Below are 26,147 nucleotides of genomic sequence, written 5' to 3'. Positions count from 1 at the left end.
ATGGCTCCAAATATACTCCTTTGCAATGCAGTGGTCACAATGCCATAGTGCAAGAATTTTATTTCAATTTCAGTTAGCTTTAAAGGTAACTGCAGGAGGAATTCCTTCAGGAGTGGTAGGGAGTGGGTGAAACCAGTCTTTCTCACACCTCTACACTACTTTTCATATAAAGTGATATCATAGTAATAAAATAGCAAAAGAAAGCATAGTTTTACACAACGTGCAGGGTTTTTGTTGTTCTTTTCACTGTTATAGTCTGTATAGTCATCTTCCCCACAGCTGGATTAGTCAGTATATTAGTTAACTATTCTATACAATACCTAACATCTGAGGAAAATTCAGGAATTGATATTCCTGAAGATCTTGACTTGTGCTATATCCTAGCTAGCTATACTGTCAGCTTCAATTTCTAGCTAGCTCATGCTCAGTGTTCTTGTTTCCCGGTTGCCAAGCAGCACTGTTCTCAACCACCTGAACAGTGGGTGTTTGCCATCCGATGTTCAAAAACATAAATGGATGCACCATCTGACCAGGATCCTTAAAAAAACCCAAAAAAACCATCTGAATAAAGATACTTTTTGTGCCTACCTCAGAGTCCTGATGCAGCATGGCTGTAAACCTGAAAACACATTCAGCCGTGACTGAGCGGCACCACAGGAGCTGAAAATGTGTCTAAGAACATCGAGCCGAGCCACGGTTCACAGCTTATAAACACAAAAGGCCAGAAGATCACATAATCACAGGGTGCTCATGTATGGCTCTCCAGCTGGAGCTGCAAACACACCAGAGCTGCCATGTGTCCTCCCTCTCGAGATACACTAATTCATCATTTTAATTCTACTGAGGCATCATATGCTATAGAGCATCTCACCAAAAACAACCCTGCTTTTCTAGGTTTGAATTTGTGTCTCAGAGGTTTATTAAAATCTTTGATGAAACTGTAAACACTTCTGTCAAGCATTTGAAAAACGAATATTGAAATAGATAGATATTGAAAAGAGAATCAATGGATAAATAAGTGTATATAAATGCGGTGCTGAGCTTAATATGAGAGTGTGCAGTAAAAGAGAGAGAGAGAGGGAGAGAGATGAAAAAGCAAGGTGAATAATGATTCTTATCCTGAGCACCCTTGGCAAGACCAGAGGGGTTAGACAGGGGGGTTAGATGGGGCTTTAAATTCCGTAAGCATTCAGGATGATTATGAAAAACTGTTTCTCTCTCTCTCTCTCTCTCTCTCTGTGTGTCTGTATGAGGGAGAGTTTCTCTTTCTTTACTCCAAAGCTGTGTTGAATTCCAACAAGCCAACACACTCACGGGAAACGTCACCCTACAGGCAGTTGGAAATTTCATAGATCTTTCAGTTTATATCTTCTACTCAAGAAATCTCTCTCTCTCTCTCCCTATATATATATATATATATATATATATATATATATATATATATATATATATATATATAGTATTTGTTATCTAATCAGCTAATCATATGGCAGCAGCGCAATGTGCATAAAATCATGCAGATACAGGTCATGCACAGCTTCAGTTAATGTTCACGTCAAAAAAACTGATGATCTCCTGGGATTTTCCAAAAATCTCAGAAAAAAAAAACCTCACAGAAACTGGACAGTTGAACTGAGACTGGAAAAAGTCCAGGTGATTTTTCTAATCTTCAACTGTCCAGTTTGGGTGAGTCTGTGCCCATGATAGCCTCAGATTCCTCTTCTTTGGCTGACAGGATAGGAACCCAATGTGGTCTTCAGCTGTTGTAGCTCATCCACCTCAAGGTTTGATGTTTTGTGCATGCTGAGATGCTTTTCTGCTCACCACGGTTGTAAAGAGTAATTGTGTGAGTTACTATGTCCTTCCTGGCACCTTGAACTCTGATCTGACCATTTTTCTCTGACCTCTCTTATCAACGAGGCATTTCCACCCACAGAACTGCTGCTCACTCAATGTTTTTTGTTTTTTGCACCATTCTGTATAAACTCTAGAGACTGTTGTGTGTGAAATTCACAGGAGATCAGCAGTTTATGAAACACTCAGACCAGCTCATCTGGCACCAACGACCAGCCACGATCAAAGTCACAGAGATCACATTGATAAAAATATGATGATATATTGTTTTTCTTCTTTCTATTATTATTTTTTTTTACACATGCTCTTTTGTATTCATTTCTGTTCCTTCTGTTTCTGAAAACTGAAACTATAGAGCAACTGTTTGCAAGAAATTCTGAATAAAATCAAATCTCGTATTGTCTCATTTCTTAAAAACTATCAATATAAATATAAAAATATCAATTAAATATCTTAAATATGGACACATGTATCTAATATTTCACATTATGAGAATTCTGTTGTCTTTACCTTCGTTAACATACTGTAAGTTGTCATCCAGCTAAAGTCCTCCTAAATCCTGTTCACCTGTGATGTAGTCTAAGGTTACAGCTTTATTGACCAGATCGAAACTAAAAGAAATACATGAAAATCTATTATTCATGTGAAGAAATACATAAAAAGTTCATGTGAAGTAATTAAAAGCATTACAGTTAGCGAAATAATAGTATTTCTAATCAGAGTATGCTATAAAATATAGTATTTAACAAACACCAACTTGAAAGTACTTATGTTTCTTAGCAATGATGCTGTGGTAAAGCGCAAAGGGAATATGAGCTCAGATCTTCCTCATGTCTAATCTCTTCTATTGAAGCATGTGATCAGATGACACTCTGATGGATTTGATCTAAAATGGATCATAAGTTTTTGCACAAACTTGTGGAGTCCATGCCAGCTCGAGTGAGCACTGTCATTAAAGCAAAAAGGGACATACCAAATACTTAGAATACTAAAAAATACTTAAAAACTCAACGATTGTACTTTGCACTCAAGTTGTTGTCAATAATATAATTTGTAATGAAAATTGTCGTATTAAATTAGAAAATAATGCAAAATAGAAGCATTTTCACTAGTGCTGTCAGACTTTTGGACCCCGCTGTAGATGTACTATTGGTAATGCGTTGTTGATGAGAGAAGTTAGAGGAGAATGACTTGTTTGAACTGACAGGAAGGCTACAATGACACAAATAAACACTCTTTACAACCGTGGTGAGCAGAAAAGCATATCAGAACATTATACATAAATTTGCTTATATTCAAGAGATTCTCATTTCTGACTATAACCATTTTTATGGTTTCTTTTTTCCCCTTTTTTCTATCATTCTACACCTGATGGTCACGAAACCTACCTGGATGGTTCATGTTTTCACATTTCCCCCTGGTCCTCGTCTATGTCTTGTCCTAACATTATCCCAGTCAGTGAGCGTGTTTAAACCAATAATGTCCAACGATAATTCAATCATTTTTTGATTAGTGGTCATATAAAAAGCATGCTACACTTTCTTAAATAGGATTCTACTGTATTAGGTATTTCTCATAATGAAAGATATTAGATTCAAGATATTCTTATTTGCTAATACATTCTTTTGTAATAGTAAACTTGCAGGAACTTCAATTAAGCATTAAAAAAAAGATACTATATGATTATTTTTTATCTAACACACCTGATAGTCACAAAACCTTCCTTTATCTGTTTACACCTGGGCTTTATCCTTTAGCCTGTGTCTTGTCTTAATGTTATCCTGGGCAGTGAGTGTGTTTACAACATGGCCACTAATAATTATAGACATTATTTGATTGACTTTTTACAAGTAGTCATATAAGAAAGCATACTTATAATATCTATAATAACATATATTCAGCAATTTTTGACATAAGTGAACTGAAGTTAGTTGTTTTGAAAATCAGAATCTAAATAAATGCAGCCTCTCCAAAGCCACGCCCACAAAACGTGTAAAAACACTTGAACGCTAGTGGAAGGGGCGGAGCTTTCTGAATTGACAGATTGACTTAAGTCAAGCGTCATTGGCTGGATGTTCTACATCATTCATTATTTCTTCTGTTTAGAGTCTGGGGTGCCACAGAGATCAGAGTTTCTCCTTTGGAACAAAAAATTATTAAAGCTGCTAGAATGTGAGGAGCCAAATATATATAAAAAAGTTGTTCTGCCTTAAAAATCAATGAGTCCTCATTTAAAAGCCCCTGGATTTTACAACAAGTGGATTATTCAGCTCAAACACCAACAGATAGAGAAAAGCTGCCCTGGGTGCAGAAAATAACATACATTTAAAGGTGGGTTCAATGATTTTTTTTTGAAGTACCTCCTCAGACGTGAAACCCCTGTGTCTGTAAAGCTCCAGGCTGTAACAGGAGAGAAAAAAAACACAAATGATGTGCACACAACCAGTCAGAAAATTCTACTTGCCCTTCAGATATTTTGCCTGCCAATTCAATGGCTCTTTAGGTTCTAGTCTTAGCAGTTCGAGGAGCTTATTAGTTGAAGAGTTTGAATTATGGGGTTCAAAGTCACTGACCATACCTTTAATTCAGCATTACATCAACACAATGGTTTTCAGATTATTGCGTAATCATACATACACATAGTGTACAAAATACTCTGTATATACAAAACATTACTATAGTTGGATCTTTGTGAATTCTTGCATACATGTTTTCTCTTTGAGTCAGCATGTACATGTTGCACTTTTGTGGGTATGTGTGAAAGTGTAAAAACAGAAGACACATGAAGAGTGGAGAGTTAGAGATGAGAATTTGGGTCATGAAACTCAGTTGTTATCTGAGTTGGATCAATAAGACCGTGGACAGGCAGTCCAAATAGCAAATGAGTGATGCTTCAGTGCTGTCCCACATGCTGTTTCCACTTATCTCATCTGGCCCACGTCTCAATTCGGTAATGTCAGTGAACTCATCCGAATCTACAGAGTGTCCCAGAAGTCTCCATACATAGAGGAAATGAACACTTAGCAAAATGTCTTCCAAAATTACTTAGTACATACTTAGTTTATACTATATATATATATATATATATATATATATATATATATATATATATATATATATATATATATGTGTGTGTGTGTGTGTGTGTGTGTGTGTGTGTGTGTATTTTATTCAGATAGCCTTTAAGAAAGCCTTTGACAAAAGAAGTACGTATTGAAATCATTCTCATGGCTGGATCGGGAAGCTGTGGCAAGGTTGCGATGGACTTTATCACGAAACATGGCAAGCACATCACACACGGTGCCAAACTTATTAACAAATTCAAGAAGACTGGAAGTGTTGCGGATCAACCGAGATGTGGATGATGTGGATTCCATGAACATCCACTGATGGAGACACAGATGACGTGGTGCTGGCATACATAAACCCCTGTGTATGGAGATTTTGGGACACCCTGCAGTTTCCAGAACACAGTATTGATGATGCCATCTTAGAAGTTGCAGTCGGGTCAGTTTTACACAAGCTTTACATACAAGTTGGATATATTTATGTCAGTTTAGAACCTTCAGTGTGGCTACTTCCAGTCAGTCCACTTTTGCCCATAATACAGTTGTCTTTGCCATAACTGACCTTTATGTGTCTAAACTCAGCCATGTTTGGCCCAAAAATGCCAGCTATCTGGGAATATGGGAGTTGTGGTGTCTATCTTTAGGCTCGGTGATCCACAACATTACAGACATTTCTTTCAGAGTGTAGAAGACATTTTTATCTGAAACCAATTACAACTGAGGCTGAATATAATCTGAGTATACAGAAAAGTGTTAGAGGTCTTGCCAAAAGTCATGAGTCCAGAAGTGTCTCTATCGAGTAGTCCTGAGGTTTGAAATCACATGTATCATGTCACAGCACAAAACAGTAGCTGTTCAACTATAACTTGAATTACATACTTTGTTTAAAAGAAAACTCCAACCTGAACCATATTAAATTAAGTATGTTTATACTGAAATGAAACCATTTTCCAGTGACGTTCAGCATCATATTAAATGACAAATCCAAAACAGAAGAAAGGACATAGGAAGTTTCAGGATTCCTTTAAATGTGACTGCTAAAAGTAATAATAATAATAATAATAATACATAGTTAGTACACATCACATGTATGCTGCTTAAATTTCCAGCACCCCCAATGTAAAATGCCTTCCCGCATCCCTGAAGTAGTGGATATACCGTATCTATATTGGAAGTATCGTAACCCTAACCCTAATCTCAAAAGGTAAGATTTCTCAATACTCTCTGAATCGGCTTTTAATAAAGACAAAATACTAACAATGTTTAAAAAAAGCACAAATACAACAGTCTCAAACTGCTGAGCCATAATAGTAATTGAAGTCCCCCCCCCCCCCCCCCTTTTATTTCTTTTAAAGAAATATATTTTATAAAATGTTGTCATATCACCTCAAGGATTTTGACGCAACCTCCATATTAATCATTCAAAATTGCTTTATGAAAGATTTATGCCATGCCTATAAATGGGTTATGAAGGCATAATGTAGTTACTCTCCTATACACACACACACACACATACACACACACACACACACATATATATATATATATATATATATATATATATATATATATATATATATACGCACACAGTCAGGTCTTTCAGCTTTATTTTAAGAGGTTCCACAAAATATGGCATTTACAATTTAGGAATTACAGCCATTTTCCACAAAGTACCTCCATTTTCAGGGGCTCAAAGGTATTTGGACAAAGTGACATAATTGTATATATAACCATAATTTTAATACTTGGATGAAAATCCTTTGCACTCAATAACTGCCTGAAGTCTGGAGCCCATGTTCTCAAAACTCAAATTCCGAGTTTCCTCCCTGGAGATGCTTTGCCAGTCCTTCACTGCAGCCATCAGTCTTGTCTTCAGTAAGTGAAAAGCATGCTCTATTGGGTTGAGATCAGGCGACTGACTTGGCCATTGAAGAATATTCCATTTCTTTGCCTTCAAAAAGCCTTGAGTTGCTTTCGCAGTATGTTTAGGGTCATTATCCACCTGCACTGTGAAGCGGTGTCCTATCAGTTTTGTAGCATTTGGCTGAATGTGAGCAAAGAGTATATCCCTATACACCTCAGAATTCATCCTGCTACTTCTGTCAGCAGTCACATCATCAATAAACACCAGTGAGCCCGTTCCATTGGCAGCCATACATGCCCATGCCATAACACTGCCTCCACCATGTTTGACACATGATGTGGTATACTTTGGGTCATAGCTGTTCCTTTCTTTCGCCATACTTTTCCTCTTCCCATCATTCTGGTACAAGTTAATCTTGGTTTCATCAGTCCAAAGAATCTTATTCCAGAACATGGGAGGCTTTTTTAGATGTTTATATATGTATATATATATGTGTGTGTGTGTGTCTATGAATATGCCTTTATTGAAAATATTTTCTCATGTTGTAGCTTTCTAACAGGTAGTCTTTAAAAAGAAATGTATATGAATGTAATTGTGTGAATATGACATATTGAAAGACAGATTAATATTTGTTGACATTTTGTTGAGAATCAGTTAGACTGGTTCAGGACAGTCCAGATCAAAACCCTTTTCCTGGTGAACCACTCTGTTGTGCACAGTTTAGCATTTTTCCTGCGTACAATGCATATGATTCAACTCTGCAATGTCTTTTTATTAGCTGATCAGTTGAATCCAGTGTATTAGCGCAGGGAATCATTCATTTTATCCTGGTTAGGGTTGCAGTGGATCCTGAGCCTATTGCAGGAACATTGGCCATGAGCTGGGAATATGCCCTTCACACCTAGAGGTAAAATACAAGTCGCTGATCCACCTACCAATATGTTCATGGAAGTTAAATGCAGAGGAATGGCCACACATGGACACAAAGACACAGACAGTAACCTAAACTCAGGATTGAAGTCCAAACCCTGAAGCTGTGATTTCTTCTTAGATTTTCTACAAATAGTGTATGAGTCTGTTTGGTTTAATGAGATCATCAAGGTCAAGAGATTGAAGCTTCTGAGTTCAAATCCAGTACTGTTGTGCCCTTGGGCGAAGCTCTTAACCTCCAACTGTTCAGCTTTTTTTGCTTGGACTGGATTTTGGCATGCTTGTAAGTTGGTTTGGATAAAAATGTCAGCCAAATGAGCAACTGTTTTGCCAAATACCAAACATCCGTTCTGACAGACGCCTCTGAATGAACGCTTTTGGTTGCTGTTCTTTCGGAACAATGCCCTCCTGTTTACTGAGCATAAGTGTCATGGTTTAGGACTCGAGCTGACTCATAGTGTCCCCTTCAATCCAAATTCTACCAGCTTGAGAAAGCCAGATTCACTTTGAGAAAATGGACATTGGTGTGAATAAGGCTGCTATGTAGCAGCCAGTTCGAGGCGATTACGCCACTGTCCTTCACCAAACACTACACTTACGCACACAGCCAGGAAACTCCGTCATTGCAGGGATACACTCCATAATGCAGCCATTGTTGAGGAAGCCAAATATACAGTAGGCTGACTCTGTGTGCCAAACGGACATCTGTGGGTGTATGGCATCAAGGGCTCCAAAAGGACTGGCGTCAGATAGATGGATGCTTTCTGGTCTTATGAAATATTTATTTCACCCAGCTGGTGAGGAGGGAATGATTTCAAACACGAGGGAACATTATGTTATAAGTTAATAAGCTTACAAATTGTATTGCCCAGCTGAGAAACATTAATATGTAACTTACACGCCATAATAGCCCTAATATTTTCATATAATCCAAAGATGATATTTTAATATTTAATATTTTTAATATTTTAGTATTTTAATAAATAACCCAGCCATAATCAATATTAATATATTTCAGTATATAATCAAAACAATCATAATCCCTAATACCTCAGTAAATACTCTGATAACAAGACAATCACAATAATGTAATTAAAAGACAGTAAAAAACAGTAACTCAGGTAGGAATAAAACACTTAGGGACATGCTGTTATAGGAAAATAATCAACAACAGGGAGATGTGATGCAGCCAATTAGCACAATGAAGTTGATCATTTTCCTACAAAAGCATGTCACGAAGTGTTTTATTCCTCTCAAAGCAAAACTATTTGTCAATGAAAACAATATACTTTTTAAATGTGTATAGTTACAGATAATGTTGTGGAATGTCCATAAGACAAGTTAGTTCCTGATATCACTTAGGTTACAACAGCTTCAAACATTCAAGGAAATAAGACAAAAATCAGAAAGTGTAAACTCTTCAGTCCTGAAGACTTTCCTGTGGTGGAAAACCTACAGACTGTTACAAAGTGCTGACACTGGAGACTCCTTCCATAAATGCTAAATAAATGTCTCACGGAAAACTTCACCACATCAACAGATACACCTTATTTTATACGTTTATGTGGAGTGTCTGCTATGCAAGTCTGTGTAAGTTGTTACTATAGAAACAATAATGTATTTGAATGAGAGTATTAATAAAAACCTTTCAGCTGGAATTAATGTCAGAGCTGGTGTTATAAATAATTATTCACCTTCTGACCAATCAATCGAGAATTCAACAGCGCTGTGGCATAAGTGTAAATACCCAATCCTAACTACTAATCTATCTATCTATCTATCTATCTATCTATCTGAACATCAACACACACAAAACAAAATAAATGTATTTGGATATTAAACTTATCTGCAGGTTGTTGTGATGTGATGTGACATTACCTACAACTAATAAATCAAGATAAAAAGTTAAAAACCTAATTAAATCTCCATTTTTTATATGTATTTTAATGAATTTTCATACACCACAGACTAAATAAATATGCATGAAGCTGATATAACTGTGAAAGAAAATCAGTGTGTGTTATATCATGTCATGTCCTGTAATGTTTTCTTATGCTAGGCTTTCATATAGCTACACGCCAAACTAAGAGCTTCCTGTTCTATAAATGTTCATGCCTCCTGAGAGGATAAATGTTTCTGTTCACTCGGTTAAGTTTCTCCTCGGAGACCTAAACTCAAGGTGGGTGTGTGTGTGTGTGTGTCTATGTGTGTGTGTGTTTGTGAGAGCTGTTCTCCTGCAGCGGTTCAGCACAATGAAATTAATTCTCACCCCAGCGTCTCCGATCCACTCGACTTCACATTTATAAATATTTCATACAATCTGTTGCCCCCCCAAACCCCCCTCCTCCCCTGCCACCACACCCAGGAGGGATTCTCTCTCTCTCTCTCTCTCTCTCTCTCTCTCTCTCTGCTCTCTTCTTTCAGGCTATTTCTCTCTCATTCTGTTTCTCTTTTTCATTCTGTGGTTTTCAGCCGTCTTCCCATTCAGTACAGTTTAATTCAATTCAGTACAGCTTTCTTGGTGTGACTGTGTGTAATGTGTTGGTGTGACTGTGTGCAACATTGCCAAAGCATCGCAAATACACTTTAAAAATGTAAAAGAAATCAAATCCGAATCCATGACTGAAGATGTAACTGGTAATCTGAGCTGAGTTTCTCAAAGCATCACAAAGTTAAGATCATTTTAACTGGGAGAGAGAGAGAGTGTTCAGTGTGATGCTCACTCTATTTGCGCTGCAATATTTGGGAAAATAATCTAATTATACTATTGTAATAAAATTACAGAAATAAAGAGGACCATGGTAATGCTTTATGTTAAGGTACAATAAACCAATATTATTTACTGCATTACTTTAACAAACCAAAAACCTCAACATTGATAAGCCGTAACATAATGTTAACGCTTAACAAAGCACTTAACACTTGTATTCATTCATTCATTCATTCATTCATTTTCCTTCCACTTTCCCTGGTGTGGATCGTTATTGCAACAGGTTGAGAAATGTCAATCCAGAGTTCTCCATCCCTGGCCACAGATTCCAGCTCCTCCTATAATCTCTCCAGCAGGTCCTGGGTCCACCCCAAGGTCTCTGGATCCAGCTCTGAGGTATAATCTCTCCAGCAGGTCCTGTGTCCACCCCGTTGGACAGAGACCTTGGGGTGGACCCAGGACCTGCTGGAGAGATTACACCTCTCCAGCAGGTCCTGGGTCCACCCCAAGGTCTCTGTCCAATGGGATATGCCTGACACAAGCTCTACCAGGAGCCGACCTTTGTAAAATGCCCAAAGCACCTCAATTGGCTCCTCTCAATATGAAGAAGCAGAGGCTGTATTCCAGCGCTCCTTCAAATTATCAAGCTTCTCACCCTATCATGGAGAGTAAACCCAGCAACCCTGTGGAGGAACCTCAAATTCACAGCCTGTCCTTTTTCTTTCAGTCACAACTCACAGTTCATGATCATACGTGAGCCACAAACTGAACTCCTGCTTCAACATCACAGACTGGTACAGCGACTGTAAGACTGTTGCTGCTTACCCGCTCTGTTTAGCAAGCTCACACAATCTTTTCCATCAGATCTCAAGATACTCTTATATACAGTACATTAACTAATGCTTATTCTTGGACTAAATATTATTTCACATAAATAATCATACGTTAAATTTCAGCATGTTTCTACATTGGGTCAATGGGTATAAATACCAAAACTCATCATTCATCCTTAATCATGAATTTAATTATAAATAAAACAGAGTAATTAGGGTATTAGTTCATATTGGTTATTGTGGACTTGTTTTTACTCATGAATGGAAAAACATTTGCTTTTTGTTAATGCAACTGTTTATTATCTGGTTCAACATTACTTAAAAATTACTTACACTACTTTGATTACATACATTACATTAACATTAATCATGGTTAATGATGATGATCTCTTATTGCTAATTATGCAAAATCACTGTTGGATTCTCGATTCTGATTGGTCAAAGGGTGTTGATTAAATTACTATAACAGCAGCGCTGACTGTAGTACCAGCTATAATTCAAATAACAGGTTTATTTTAATGCACTTGTTCTAAGATGATATTGTTTCTATAGTAACAGGTCATTCAGCTCACAGGGACTTGTATGAGGGATGCTCCAGGTAAACAGGTTGTAAAAAAAAAACAGCTGTAATAATTGGTCTGGTGAATTTTTCTGTGAGGAGACATTTATTATTTAGCATTTTTGGAAGGAGTCTCCAGTGTCAGTGCATTGTAAACATTTAGATTTTCCATGACTGTTATGTCACCCCACAGTTTCCAGAAAACTCTACCTTCTGTCATGGGTAGCGTTTAGAGATGAACGGTACCCGACTCCCAAATGAAAACTAGAGCTTCGTTTTGCGAGACGAGAGGAATTGATTTGTAATTTTGATGTCAATTTGTGTAATTGCTGACGTTCTCTTTTAGCATCTGAATGTTTATCTGTCTGCCCTTTCAGATGGCTAGACTGAGACTGAGACTCAGTTAGGATCGCTCTCTCTCTCTCTCTCTCTCTCTCTCTCTCTATTTCTCCATTAAGCAGATTTCATCAGATCTTTCTGTCTGTTTGTCTCTAAAGGCTGACTCCGTTTGTCTTCTGCTAAATCAAACACACACCTATGCTGCCCCAGAGACAAAAGAGCTTATGTGTTAAGCAAAAGGAAAGAACAACAACTCCATGGAGAATGCTTCTGAAAATTATCACGTAACCTGCGAACTTGTAATGCACAGCAGAGAACACCGAAAATACACCATAATTTCCCACCTTTAAGTGTTCATTATGGTTCCCTGTAATCACAGCAGGAGCTGCAGCCATTTCCCTTACAGCAAAAAAAAGTAATAAAAGCCGACTAAAGACACATCTGATCTAAACGCCGCACAAATGACAAGGACATAACTGAACAGCTGGTGAATTAAATAAGAGCAAGAGAATGTTCTGTAATAATGTGCTCCAGGCACATTATTATTATCTCTAATTCTGAGTGCTAAAATAACATCTACATATAAACCCTTTAGCAGTAAATGTGTGATTTTGTTTTTTTTTATACATTTGTTCCTTTCAAGGTTTCTTCTTCATGTCGTTTCAAGGAGTTTTTTTTTTTTTTTTTTTAGCTTTCCAGATTTCCATAAAGCTGCTTTGTGACAATGTCCTTTGTTAAAAGCACTATGCAAATAAATTTGAAATGAATTGAATTGACTTAAAGGATATCATCCTCAAAGAGGTCTAAGTCTAGATGGAGGTTGAGCTGATCTGAAATTGATTCAAGTTGCATTTTAAGCATTCAAATACCTCTGTCACTGAAGTTTGAACATTTGTTTAAACAGTACTCAAATGGATCTCTGAATTAAAGCTGTGTTATAAGACAGTGTTCAAATTCTGTTATCATGCCAGATATACTGTATATACTCAAATTGTAAAATTATTTCAACATAAGTTGCATGCAGGCCTGTAAAATTATGATTATATCCAACAGTTATTATGCAGACATTTATGATTATTAATTTAATGGGCTTTTCTGTTGATTTTAGGTTCCGTTTGTAATATAAGCATAATTATAGTAGTAGGATGTACTGAATGTTTCTGACTTTTAGACTGTCAAAATATTGCAAATGGAAGACATGACACAAATAGTAATTTAAAGAATTTACATATTAAAATGACAGAAATACACACAGAGTTTGATAAGCAATGAGCAATGATGTAATGAATGTGTAATGTACTATGGCCAAACCATACAAGTGAATAGTTCATAGAATAAAGCTTGATTTAATTAAATATGATTTGATTATTCTGATTAACCTTGTATCTGTTGATGTGTAATTTAAGTTGAGAAAAACAAACGAACAAACAAAAAATTACCTGCAACAAATTACTACAAGTTCCAAGGTTTTTAGTTGATAAGTTACTATGTATGTTTATATAAAAAATTAAATGTTTCATGATCACCTCAAATATTTGCAAGTAGCCGGGTATGTAATGATAATAACTGGCTCAATTACGTATTCAAATGATCAAACTCGTTTTAAATCAAGTCTAGTATTATTTCTTGCAATTCCATTCATCACAGACAGAAGTAAGAAATGAAATACGGTTCCTGAAGAAAAACAGTGCTACATGTAACACTTAACAACATCAGAAATGGGGATAAGGATCACAATGACAAAGAGTGCAAAAGTTATTGAATATAATAAATACAGACAATAGACTATATAATAAAAAATACATTTAACAAACTATACAGTAAATGCTAAATGCTACAGAAATCTACACTTGATTGTAGAGTAGTATTGATATCGTAAATGCTGCTGATAGTCTTGCAGCAGTAGAACATGTAAAGTGATTTGGTGTGGATCTGAGAAATATTATGTCTGTTTGAACATTTAAGCTTGCTGATAAATCATTGAACATTCAAGTTTTATCACTGAAAATGCATATTCAATATTCAAACTCTATATTCACTTAAGTTGCAGTTTCAAATCTTCAAACTTCAAGCGTAAACATTTTAAATGTGAATATTCTTGTCATATACTGCATGCCTTCAAATTCGGCTGCCATCAGAGCTAATTATTCAAATGTTCAAACCTAATTGGCTGCACAGCTGCACAGCAGAACAATCAAACTCGACATCAGAGCAACAAATTCAAATGTTCAAATGCTACAATTCTTGTCATCTAAGCTGTGTTTTAATTCACCATCTGTCAAGTTCAAATCTTAACTGCTGTCATCAGAGCTGCAAAGCCTTTTGTGAATGAAGTACATATTCAAACATTCAAATCCTTTTGTTATTGAAGCTCCTTATTGGAACATTTAAATGTTTGAACTCTTGTCATTGTGTTGGATAATAAACCCCTGTCATGTTCATCTTTACCCATGTCTCGTGCAGGCATCCCAGTTATAACAAATATGCCACACTGAATATGCATATAACAAATACAACAAAGCTTTTCCAAAAAGAAACAAATGACACAATTCTTGTCTGTGTAAATGCTCCAGTAGAATTTGGGATTTCCACACACAAAAAGAAAAAAAAAATCTAGAAACAAACCAGAAGAAAATGTCAAACTGTTCACTCTAATCTAGAGATAATGAACCCTCTGTGAGGGAACTGCTCAACACCTTGATTCTAGCGGAGAGACACCTAATGTTGTGGATGTTGGGCAAGTCTCAGCCAACCTCTATGCATGTTCTGCCAGATTTGTGCAAATTAAGCTTATGTAATCCGTCCTGTGTACTAGGGGTGCTCTTTGGCCTGTTGCCATAATCCCCATTTCCATGCTTCTGCACCTACAATGACCTGCACAAGCCTTAGGCATGGAGAGTTCTGCCCTCAGGCCCATAGTATGCGGCCGTTGCCTCATGGGATGGGCCCTACCACTAAAGGGCCTAAGACTGGTGACAGGGTGCTTTAGAGCTGAAAACATTGCTTACTGGGCAGTAACTAGATTATATCAAGAGAATTTAATTCTTGCTTGAACTGAGGCATGATAGAAAAAGATCAGATTTCAAAACAAGTGGTGCTTACTTCTTTGTTTGGAGCAAGCATGGTGCTTATCATCGAATTCCATATTGTAGATGGCTTAACTGACCCTTAAAGACCCTCCTTTTTCATTTGCAAAAGGTGTCAGATGTAGTTCAAGTTGTGCTACCATAGAACTGGTGGACCAGCATGGTGCTTATTCTTATCTCTTATCACCTCAGAACACAGATTGTTTCGAAAATTCAACCATTTGGTGTCTATCTAGCACCATGGGTGTTTTTAAGGGGCCGTTTACATGACAATGTTTTCAGCCAAAAGCGGGAAACTTTTTATGCATTTTGCCTGTTCGTTTACACGACAACGGCGTTTTGGGGACTGAAAACGGGTTTCAAAGTGCATGTTTTTGAAAACGCTGCTGTTATCGTCTCCATGTAAACACCCAATATGGGAATCTTTGAAAACAGTGACGTCATGCGTGTGCGTAGTAACTGTTAGGTATGTAGACATGCGCAGTACGTGTCTATTGTAAAGGCAAGCGCGAACAAACATACACAACAATGGCGGAGTACATGGTAGTGTTGTTGCTGCTCAGGAGTTTGCTAATGCTTCTTCAGCAAAGTGTGGATTTACTTCACCAATATTACAACCAACTAACAAGGTGACAGTGCCAACTACTGGCCTGGCATACGTAATACAGTGTTTTTGGCCGTTATCATGGATACATGTAAACGCGAATCATTTTGAAAACGTTGTTGTGTATACGTGAACCTTTTTGAAAACGCAAGAGAAAAACTTTTCCATTTTCGACTACATCTTTGTCGTATAAACGTAGCCTAAGTTGCATGCAAGTGGCCTTATCTACTCAGTGGCATCAGGATATTGCCATAGTTGGATGACTGCCTTCAAAAGTGGGTCATCAGCCTTCAGCTGCACCCCAAACATCATGTGTCCATGTTTCTGCAAGATGAAGAAATGCAAAGCTTTTCCAACAAAATGGGTCTTTAGACAGATAGTCAGCATGGATGCTTGTTTTACATGCTAAGGAGCAGTGCAGTACCACAGGGGTACAGAGGTCATGTGGCCCCTCTAAGATCAGAACACATGAACCAACTAGAACTGTGGATGGTCCATCTGGCCATCAAGTTCTTTTTACCAGTTCTGAAACATCGCAATGTTTCAGTCACCGTATGACTTGCATACTAAGGACCTCAACGTAGCAGTCAAGGAAAACACCTCTGAATGCAAGAGCCTTCCTATTTTCTCCAGGGACTACTAGACAAGTCTGCAGTATTTTATGGATGCCATCTCAGTTCACCATGTCATGATGGTTTCATAAACTTATGACAGCCTTTCAAAGGGGAGAACTGTCTCTATCCACCATGATTCCAGAGGAGCCCGGAATGGGATCTCTCATTTTGTTTGGAGTCCCTTAAGGCCCCTCCTCATGAGTCTGTGCACGATGCCTCCCTGGAAAATGCCTTTTTGGGTAGTGATCAATTCAGCAAAAACACTAAGAGAACTACATGCTCTAGCAATAAGATGGTGGCCAGAAGGCCTTGTGGTTGAATTTGGAATTTCTGCTGAAGGTCTTATTACTCAATTTTGTGAATCAGTCAGTTGACCTTGTAGCATTCCATGAGAGCAAACCCTCAGAGCTGTTCGCGTCCTATGGTACTATTTATACCAGAAAGCAGCCGTCTGACCCTAAGACCCAAGACACAAGGTGCTCCCTTGTCTAAGCAGAGTCTGGCCCACTGTGTAATGGATGTCATCACCATGGCCTACAGACAGACTGGACAACTAGGCCGTACTGTAACATGTCACACTACAAGGAGCGTCTCCACCTCTTGGGCATGATTTACTGACTTGCTACTCCAGGAGGTCTATGCTGCTGCTGTGTTGGTGTCACTGTGCACGAGTTTTACAATGTTAATCTTGTACCTCCTAGTGGTGTAAGTGTGGCAGTAATCTCTGATCCTCTTTTTTTTGTTAGTCCTATGGGGTTGAATAGTATGCAAGTTATGTATGTACCTGTGGTTCTATGAATCCCAGAGAACCAGCTGACCTTATGAGATCTTGGATAGAAGGTTCTAGACTAAGACAGATATATGATTGCGGTATTTAATGCTAGTACTGTATCATATCTTGAAAGTTCTTGGCATGTGTATGCAAAAGAATGTATCCAGGTGGTTCTATGTGGTGTTCCTGGACCCACATCATTATTTAGACATACTATTTAATGCATAATATTATGGTTTGAATTCTCCTTAATTGCCTATTGACTTTCTAATCCTGTCATAAGGATGCAGTCAACAACATGAAATATTCTTTCATGTCTAGCTTCCAATTTTTCTTTTAACCAAAGAGGTAAATCCACAAATAACCTCAAATGTCCCAGATCCCACATACTGCAGCTTTAATACTGTGTATAGATGCCATAATCATGTATTCAGGGATACAAGGCAGGTTTCTGAACTATCATTACAAAAACCGAAACTAAAATGCATCAAAAGAGAGGCATGGAGGCACAGCAGGTAGTGTTACTGCCTCACAGCCCCAGGGTTCTGTTTTTGATGCTGAGCTCCTTACATGTCGGCAGATGGATTAGCTACTCAAAACTGCCCTGAGGTGTTAGTGAGTGTGTTAGTGAGAGATAGTGAGAGATTGGTAGCCTGTCCAAAGTGTCCTCCCATTTTGTAGCTACATACAGGTATATCAAGCTAATTGGATAAGCTGTTATGGACAAATAAAGAATAAAATGTGTAAGATACAGAAAAAATCTTCATACAAACTATGACTAATCCAAATTACACAGGAACATGAAAACTAAATTAGAAATTTAAAAACTCTCCATTACAAATCGCAAAATCATGTTTATCGATTTACTTTTTATTAATCATATCTTATTTGAAAACAGAAGAATGGTTCTATAAACTTTTACTCTTTTCCACTCTAACCAGATTATTAGTATGTGAGAAGCTTTTTCATGGTAAGCAAAAAGTGCCTGTGGCTTCCTTTCACACAAAAAATTGCTCCACTTCCTTTACCTTGATTTAGCCTTAATCTTACCAGAAACAGCAAAGTATAGTTCATTATTCTACACACACACAAAATGCTCATAACACACCAACTGCACACAGAAAGTTCACAGGAACATCACAGACTGGTATGTTATTATATCCGGCATGTCATTATTCCCACTGTGACATAATTTTGCTAACAGGGATGGATGGTTGAGCATGACAAATGCAACCAATGCTGAAATTTCTACAAAAGTACAGAAAATGAAGTGAGAAAATTTAATTGTCTCCCAGGCGTGACGGTAAAAAGACCCTGATGATGCAACTCCCTGTTCTAAAAAGATTTATGAAACGTTCTTCATTTTTATTAAGGAGATCTGGGTTACATGAAAATATGAAATACAGGTTAATATTACTTTTAGTCATTAGGATGACAGTCAGAAGGGTGAGAATAGATTGAATACATATTTTTCATGTCTTAAAAGCAATTTTCTTTGTAGCATCATAATGCCATAAATGTTATTTCATAGAATTAATGTCTTCATTATTATTGTAAAATACTGGAAAAAAATCAAGAAACCCAATTTTTTTTGACTGATTGTATGTGTGCATTGAGTCTTTATTTGTACTTTTCCATGAAATGTCCCTGTCGAAATCCATGGCTGTGGTCCAAACACCAGTAGGCCCAGTCCTCAAAATCCAGTAACACTTGTCAAGGTTTAAACCAGTAAATAAGCCAGGAGCACTGAAACACAAGTTACCACAGCTTAGAATTGCAGGATAACATGACGCAAGCCAAGCAGAGTGCCATAAATATACCCACGAATGAGATAAAACACTAGTAATGATGGGAACACTCAGTGGTCGATTAGTAAATCCTCAGCTCATGGGCAGGAACCTATGCAGAGACCCCCTCCTCACCCCACCACATCTGAACCAATGCTGTATTGACAACATGTTGAGTCTTCTTTGGCATATATTAGTTCAGAGTCCATTTTAATCCAACCCATTAGGGAAAAGATAGTTCTCTATTGTTCATAGCTCATAGTGTATGTTTATGGTTATCCATGTTTCTATACGCTTATCTAGCGCCAATTAAAAAAAGTTAGATTCTGTGACTTTACTTTCATCGGCCTTTGTCCCACATACATTGCAGCACAATGAAATTATTTTCTTCGCCTATCTCAGCTTGATAGGAAATTGGGGTCAGAGCACAGAGTCAGTCATGACACACCTCCCCTGAAGCAGATAGGATTACAGGCCCTTTCTTGAGGACCACACAATGGCTGCTTGGCAGTGCTAAGGCTTGAACCCCTGACCTTCTGACAAGTAACCTGGAGCCTGAACTACCGAGCCACCACTGCCATGAAAGCCAGGCAGCCCTGGGGTCCTGGGAATGCACTCAATAAGGTTGTTAATCTTTCCCTGGGACTACTGATATTTTCCTAATAAATCAGCAGTAACAGAAACAGATACACAGAGAGATCGACCATTACACACCTAGCTAGAAAACTAGTGGCTAGTTAGCTAGCAATTTAGGTTTACCAGCTAAAGTCTAAAGCAGAAGACAGCTGTCTTGTGCATATGCTCATACGTTAGTGTCTTATAAGAATTTCTTGACCTTTAAAAAGATATCTGTAAGGAAATGTGAGATGTATCTCAAAGGGAACATATGTCAACATTGCCAAAGTAGCTACATAACAGTTGCTAACCTCAAAAGTTCATTAGACCAGATGTAATAAAGTACCACAAAAGACGTACAAAAGACTTACGAAGAACCTATTTGTACACAAAACATTGCCTTTTTAAAGAACAGTTTGCTTTGCAATTGGGATGTCAGATATCCCCCCAAACCCCTGTCTAATTTGCACCCACGATATATTTGAGCTGTAGTGTGATTAACTGCATCCAGTTTGCACTGCGCACATTATTGTGTCTGTGTATGACATGCATTTTTTTTTCACAAACACTTCCCCACTCACTACATTCTAAAGAATAAAAAAAAGCTTTTAGCTATTAGCTCTGATGCTCAGCACTGATCTCTTTCACTCAGCATCCATTATTCTCTTTAGTCTCATTCCCTACAGCGTGTGTGTATTTGAGCAAAAAGAGAAAGACAGCGAGATAGAGAGATATAGAGAGTGAGAGTAGGAGACAGGGAGGAAACAGAGGAAGTCAATATTTATTTTCAGCAAGTGGTGTGTGTGTGTGTGTGTGTGTGTGTGTGAGAGAGAGAGAGAGAGAGAGAGAGAGAGGGGAGTAATTGCAGACAGGAAGCTTTTTAAATGCAATCAGCATTTGCTTCCTTGGAGGAAGAAGTGCAATACTCTGGTGCTCTCTCACACTCACACACACCATTGCTGTGTGCAGAGATACGCTGCATTAGATGGAACACAGCAGGCTGAAATTATTTCACTTGAGGTCTTTACACAGTGTACGTTTCAGCATCATGGAGGGCGCAGTGTTATGCAGCCATGAGTAAATAGCTACTATACAAGTATGCATGTGCTAGTAAATAGCTATATGATCAACTGCAATATATAACGTGTTTTTATCATGGATATTTCAAAAGGCTGTGAATTTTGCTTTTGCTTTTTCTGACCCAAACATACAGGGAGTATTTATATAGCAGCAAGCTGAAGGGTGCTTTACTGAAGTCCTTCTCAGCTTTTCATGAAAAAACCTAGGCAAGGTTGTTTTTTCCCAAAGAAGCATGCGAGACATTTGCATGCTTTTTAACAGCATACATTGCAAGTTTGTATTTAGTTATATTCCCTACCCGCATACTTTCAGGAAACTTGTCTCCAATTCTCACAATATGGCTTCTCAATTATCCAATCATCAATCTATAGAAGGCGGACAAAGTCATAATATCAGGAACGTCTCTCAACAGTATGCCTTAATAATTAGAAAGTGCACTGAATATAGAATCTCATAGTAATTATACATTTTCATGAAATTATGCTAATTTGATCTTGAGCTTGGGTTACTGTATATATGGAGTTTCATGTTGTCCTCGTGTCTGCATTGGTTTCCTCCAGGTTTTCCAGTTTCCTTCCACCTGTTTCCAGAAACACACCAATAGGCTGATTGGTGACATTAAATGACCCCTCCGTGTGAACGAGTGTGTAAGGTTCCCTATAATGGACTGGTGTCCCATTCAGGATATAGTCCTGCCTAGCGTCCAGTGCTCCAGGGACAGGCTCTGGATCTACCATGACCCTGACCAGGCTAAAGGGCTTATTAAAGATCAGTGAACAAATGAACAATGAAAAGGGTTTCTCAAGAGTATGCCTTTGTATCTCAAAATAATTTACACATGGCTCAAAATTATACCTTTTTCAGAATAATAAGAAAATGTCTCAAAGTAATGACACATTTAGTTTAAATTATGACATTGTCCCCATTTTCACCATATGGATTCTCAATCATCCAGTTGTCTGACAGCCAGATGGAAGCCAGACTAAGCTAAAATAACAAGAATGTTTGTCAGGAATATGCCTTAGTATCACAAAGTAATTAGGAAATGTCTTGAAATCATTAAGTAATGCTACATTTTCTTGAAATTATGGCATTGTATTACAAAACAGTGAATGTTTTTCATTTTTATGTCTTAGTATCTTAGAATAAAAAGAAGCTTTTTAAAGGTATGATTTATTATCTTATATCAATGAAAAACTTTCTCAGAACTATGACTTTGAATTGCTATATTGATTATATGTGTTGAAATGATGACATGCCCTGTCCACTCTATACTACACTGCAAAAAAAAATACATCTTAGAAAGTGAAAATGCACAAAGTGAGCTCTGTGAAGATATTGTGTGTTAAGGCTGGAGTGGAAGAACTCAAGTGTCCTGAACAGAGCCCTGAACTCAACCCCACTGAACACCTTTGGGATGAACTGGAACACTGACTGCTCCAAAATCTAGTGTAAAGCCTTCCCAGAAGAGTGGAGGTTATTATAACAGCAAAGAGGGATGTTCAAAAAGTACATATGGGTGTGATGGTCAGGTGTCCATATACTTCTGGCCAATTAGTGTATCTTTAATATAGTCAAATGTATCTAGTACTTCCTATTATTAGATTACAATAAACCAAATACATGATTATTAAACATATTTCTAGACATTTACTAATTTCAAGCTTGAAATATACTTGTTCTATGATTTTTTCTTTTAATTTTAAGCATTTACCTTATTTCTAGAAAGAATTAAATGTGTAAAAGCATCTAAAAACAAGCTGAATAATCTTGATTTATAATCTGATAATTAGAAAAATATGATCAGTTTGCATATACAACATATTTTCACTTGCTAAGATCACTTTTGCTGTGTAGCACTGTTTTTACATCAAAAATATTTTTGTCTGACAGATTTCCATTTTTAGAGGAAACCACATGTGTGTTTGAGATATTTCTGTATTCACTGTGGACAAGGCCATAGTGTTACTATGGTAAAGATGGTGTTATATTTGATATTCTAGATTATAGTTATTGTTCCTGTGGTTTCATTGTGGTTATGTTGTGGTTACACGACTCTACTAGAGCTAAATTTCTTAAAAAAAAAAAAAGCCTTAGTATTTTTTTTCTAAATCTAAGAAAAAACAGTATGGTAAAAGAGATTCCATGAAGCCCTGAATACAAGGCCTGCTTCCTCTTCAGTGAAACTGCTGCCCAATGAGACAGAAAAAAATTCATGATAACATTGCAGATGAGTCATAAAAGGTTAGACAATTATGATACTAAAATGTAAAAATGTCCTAGTGGACATGTACCTTGGAAAGCAGACGCACACACACCCACTGGCCCTTCTCACTGGAGACACAAGCCAGTGATTTACATCCTACTGCTTCCCTCAAAATGGCAATTTAAATTACATTACAGTGAATTCACGTCCTCTGTAATTGCAGTGGCTTTAACTGGCCCAGGGTCATGTTTGCTTTGAGGTGAGTCTGATCTATCAATCCCCTCAGCAGGACGACGTTTAATTCCCTCGTGCACTGTGGGAGCTCCAGGCTGGTGAAGGTGAATAAAGACTGGATATTTATTATCATCTGAGTTCATCAGTCTGACATTCTCCATCAATCCCAAAAACATTTAGCTGGTGTGATTCATCTGTGTGTGGTGTAAAAGATTGGTGTTTGATTCTGTTTAATGGTGAATGTTGGTATTTAATGGTGAATGCTGGAATTTGATGGCATTTTATAGAAAATGTTAAATAGTGAACTGTTAGCCTAAAGAAATGCTGTTAGGTAATTACAGTATTTAATGGTAAATGTAGGTGGTTGATGGGATTTTATAGAAAATGTTGGTGTTATATAGCGAATGTCGGTGTTTAATGGTGAATGTAGGTGGTTGATGGGATTTTACAGAAAATGTTGGTGTTATATAGCGAATGTCGACATTTAATGGTGAATGTAGGTGGCTGATGGTGTTTTACAGAAAATATGTTGGTTTTAAAGAGTGAATGTCAACGTTTAATGGTAAATGTAGGTGGTTGATGGGATTTTATAGAAAATATGTTGGTTTTATATAGTGAATGTCGATGTTTAATGGTGAATGTAGGTGGTTGATGGGATTTTATAGAAAATATGTTGGTTTTATATAGCGAATGTCGATGTTTAATGCTGAATGTAGGTGGTTGATGGGATTTTATAGAAAATATGTTAGTTTTATATAGCGAATGTCGATGTTTAATGGTGAATGTAGGTGGTTGATGGGATTTTATAGAAAATATGTTGGTGTTAAAGAGTGAGCGTCGACGTTTAATGGTGAATGTTAGTGTTTGATGGTGTTTCATTGAAAATGTTATCATTTGATGGTGAATTGTGGTATTTAATGGATTATGTTGGTATTTGATGCTGTTTTAAAGAAAATGTTGGTATTTGATCATAAATGTTGATATCTGATGGTATTTTTTTAGAAAATGGTTGCCAAACCAAACCAAAAATTCAGTGATATGCCACTTGAGCCACCCTTGAGCCTTTACCAAATGGCTCCCTAGTCGCTAGATATACACACTGCATAGGATATAACATGGTGCCATTTGGACACACTACCTAGAGCACTACAAGCACAATATAACATCTTGTGAATTGCAGTCTCAAACAAACGCAGCTTCTTGTATGTTGGTTATATTTTAATGTTGTCTAACATTAAAAGTTTTTACTCTCAACCTTATTTCTATTTGCACTAAGATTAAAGTATTAGCACACTTAGTTTCCTTTGGGCGACTCAGTAGGATACTGTGTGAGATTAGTAACCATAATACACTATACTGTAAGTTGGAAAAGCGCTACAAGGGAATGTGAGAGAGAAAGAGAGAGAGAGAGAGAGAGAGAGAGAGAGAGAGAGAGCGAGTGTGTGTGTGTGTGTGTGTGTGTGTATTGTTTATTTTTCAAGGTGAGTCCCATTGAGATTAAATTCCCTTTTGCCAGAGAGTGCCCTGTGTGTATTTGGGAATAAACAGGACTTGCTGAATGTAGACATTCACACACACGCACACACACACACACACACACACACACACACACACACATATAATATGACATTCCATGCTGAGTCTGCTGAACAGCCTCACTGACATTCAACAACACCTCCCTCCACTCTTCACTCTCCCTCCATCCCTCTTATTTTCTTTCATACTCCTCTCTATCACTGCATTACTCTGTCCACCTCTCCCCTCCACTCATCCTCCATCACTCTGTTTCTCTCTTTCTGTCTCCATATCTCTTGGTTTATCCCAGTATGAGTCATCTGTCTCCTAATTTCCCCCTTTCTCCATATCTTCCATCTAACCCCCTCTCTTTTTTCTAATTTTACTCTATCTCACTCCCCTCTCTCTCTCTCTATTTCGCACACTTCTTTCCTTTTATTTTGTCCTTCTCTCTTACCTTCTCCTTCTATCATTCCAATATGTTCTTCCTCTGTTTCCCCAGTTTCAAGCTTGAGATTAGTAAAACTGTCTATAAATAGGCTTGATAATCTTAGATGTGTTTAGATTAATTTATGAGAAATATTAGATAAATTCGCCTTTATTCTGCATATTTGGTGAAGTCGAAATTTTACTTATAGCATTATTCTGTATTTGTGTTATGTTTTTACATTCGATTTCTATTTTGACTTCAGTTTGTACTTGTTGATGGTCTGCACACATATTTAGCTCATGATTTAGTCTCTATTGTATTTTTCAGGTTGCAGTGTCCTCATATGTGATGTAATATTTTCATTTTATCACATCCTCAAGGTTTTAGTTTCTGATTTCTTGGCACTATAGAAGAAACCAGTTTGTGCCAGTTTTATGTTGCACCTACAGTCCAGTAACGCCGTCTTTACTCCTCATTTATTAAACCGATGTCATCTTTTACCAATAAGATGTAGATCCTCCTTTTCTCCGAAACCAATCATGTGTTAGAATTATGAAGTCTATGAAGTGATGTATCTGTGATTTTAGGTCAGTCTGTTACTTGTATCAGACACACTGAGATTATACTGTCTCTCTTTTCTAGGGCATTATAAACACCTTTTTGATTGAGCATCTGCACTCGGCATGTTTCTCTCAACATTCTACGTCAGGTTGGAATTTTCGCCACCAAAAATTTGGCGGCTGATCTTGCAGGAGAACCAAATCATCTGAAAAACACCTCTACTTAAACAACATCTAGACGATAAAGACAGTCAGATGAAGTACTGATGACTAACCGCAAGAGGCAGAAGATAGAGACTCCGGACCAGAATTAAGAAGATCGAGATCGCTTCGTTCTAAATACACAACATAGTCATTCATTTACTGACAGTCTTTTTTTTGCAATCATCTTTATATAATCAACATCTTGTTCACTCTTTGATTGTACTTTGAGACAAACTGTTTATAATGTTTTTATTGTTGATGTTTTGTACTGTATTCCATAAGA

Source organism: Pangasianodon hypophthalmus, chromosome 5 (genome assembly GCF_027358585.1).
Source record: "Pangasianodon hypophthalmus isolate fPanHyp1 chromosome 5, fPanHyp1.pri, whole genome shotgun sequence".
NCBI lineage: Eukaryota > Metazoa > Chordata > Actinopteri > Siluriformes > Pangasiidae > Pangasianodon > Pangasianodon hypophthalmus.
Note: the sequence above shows the minus strand (reverse complement) of the source record.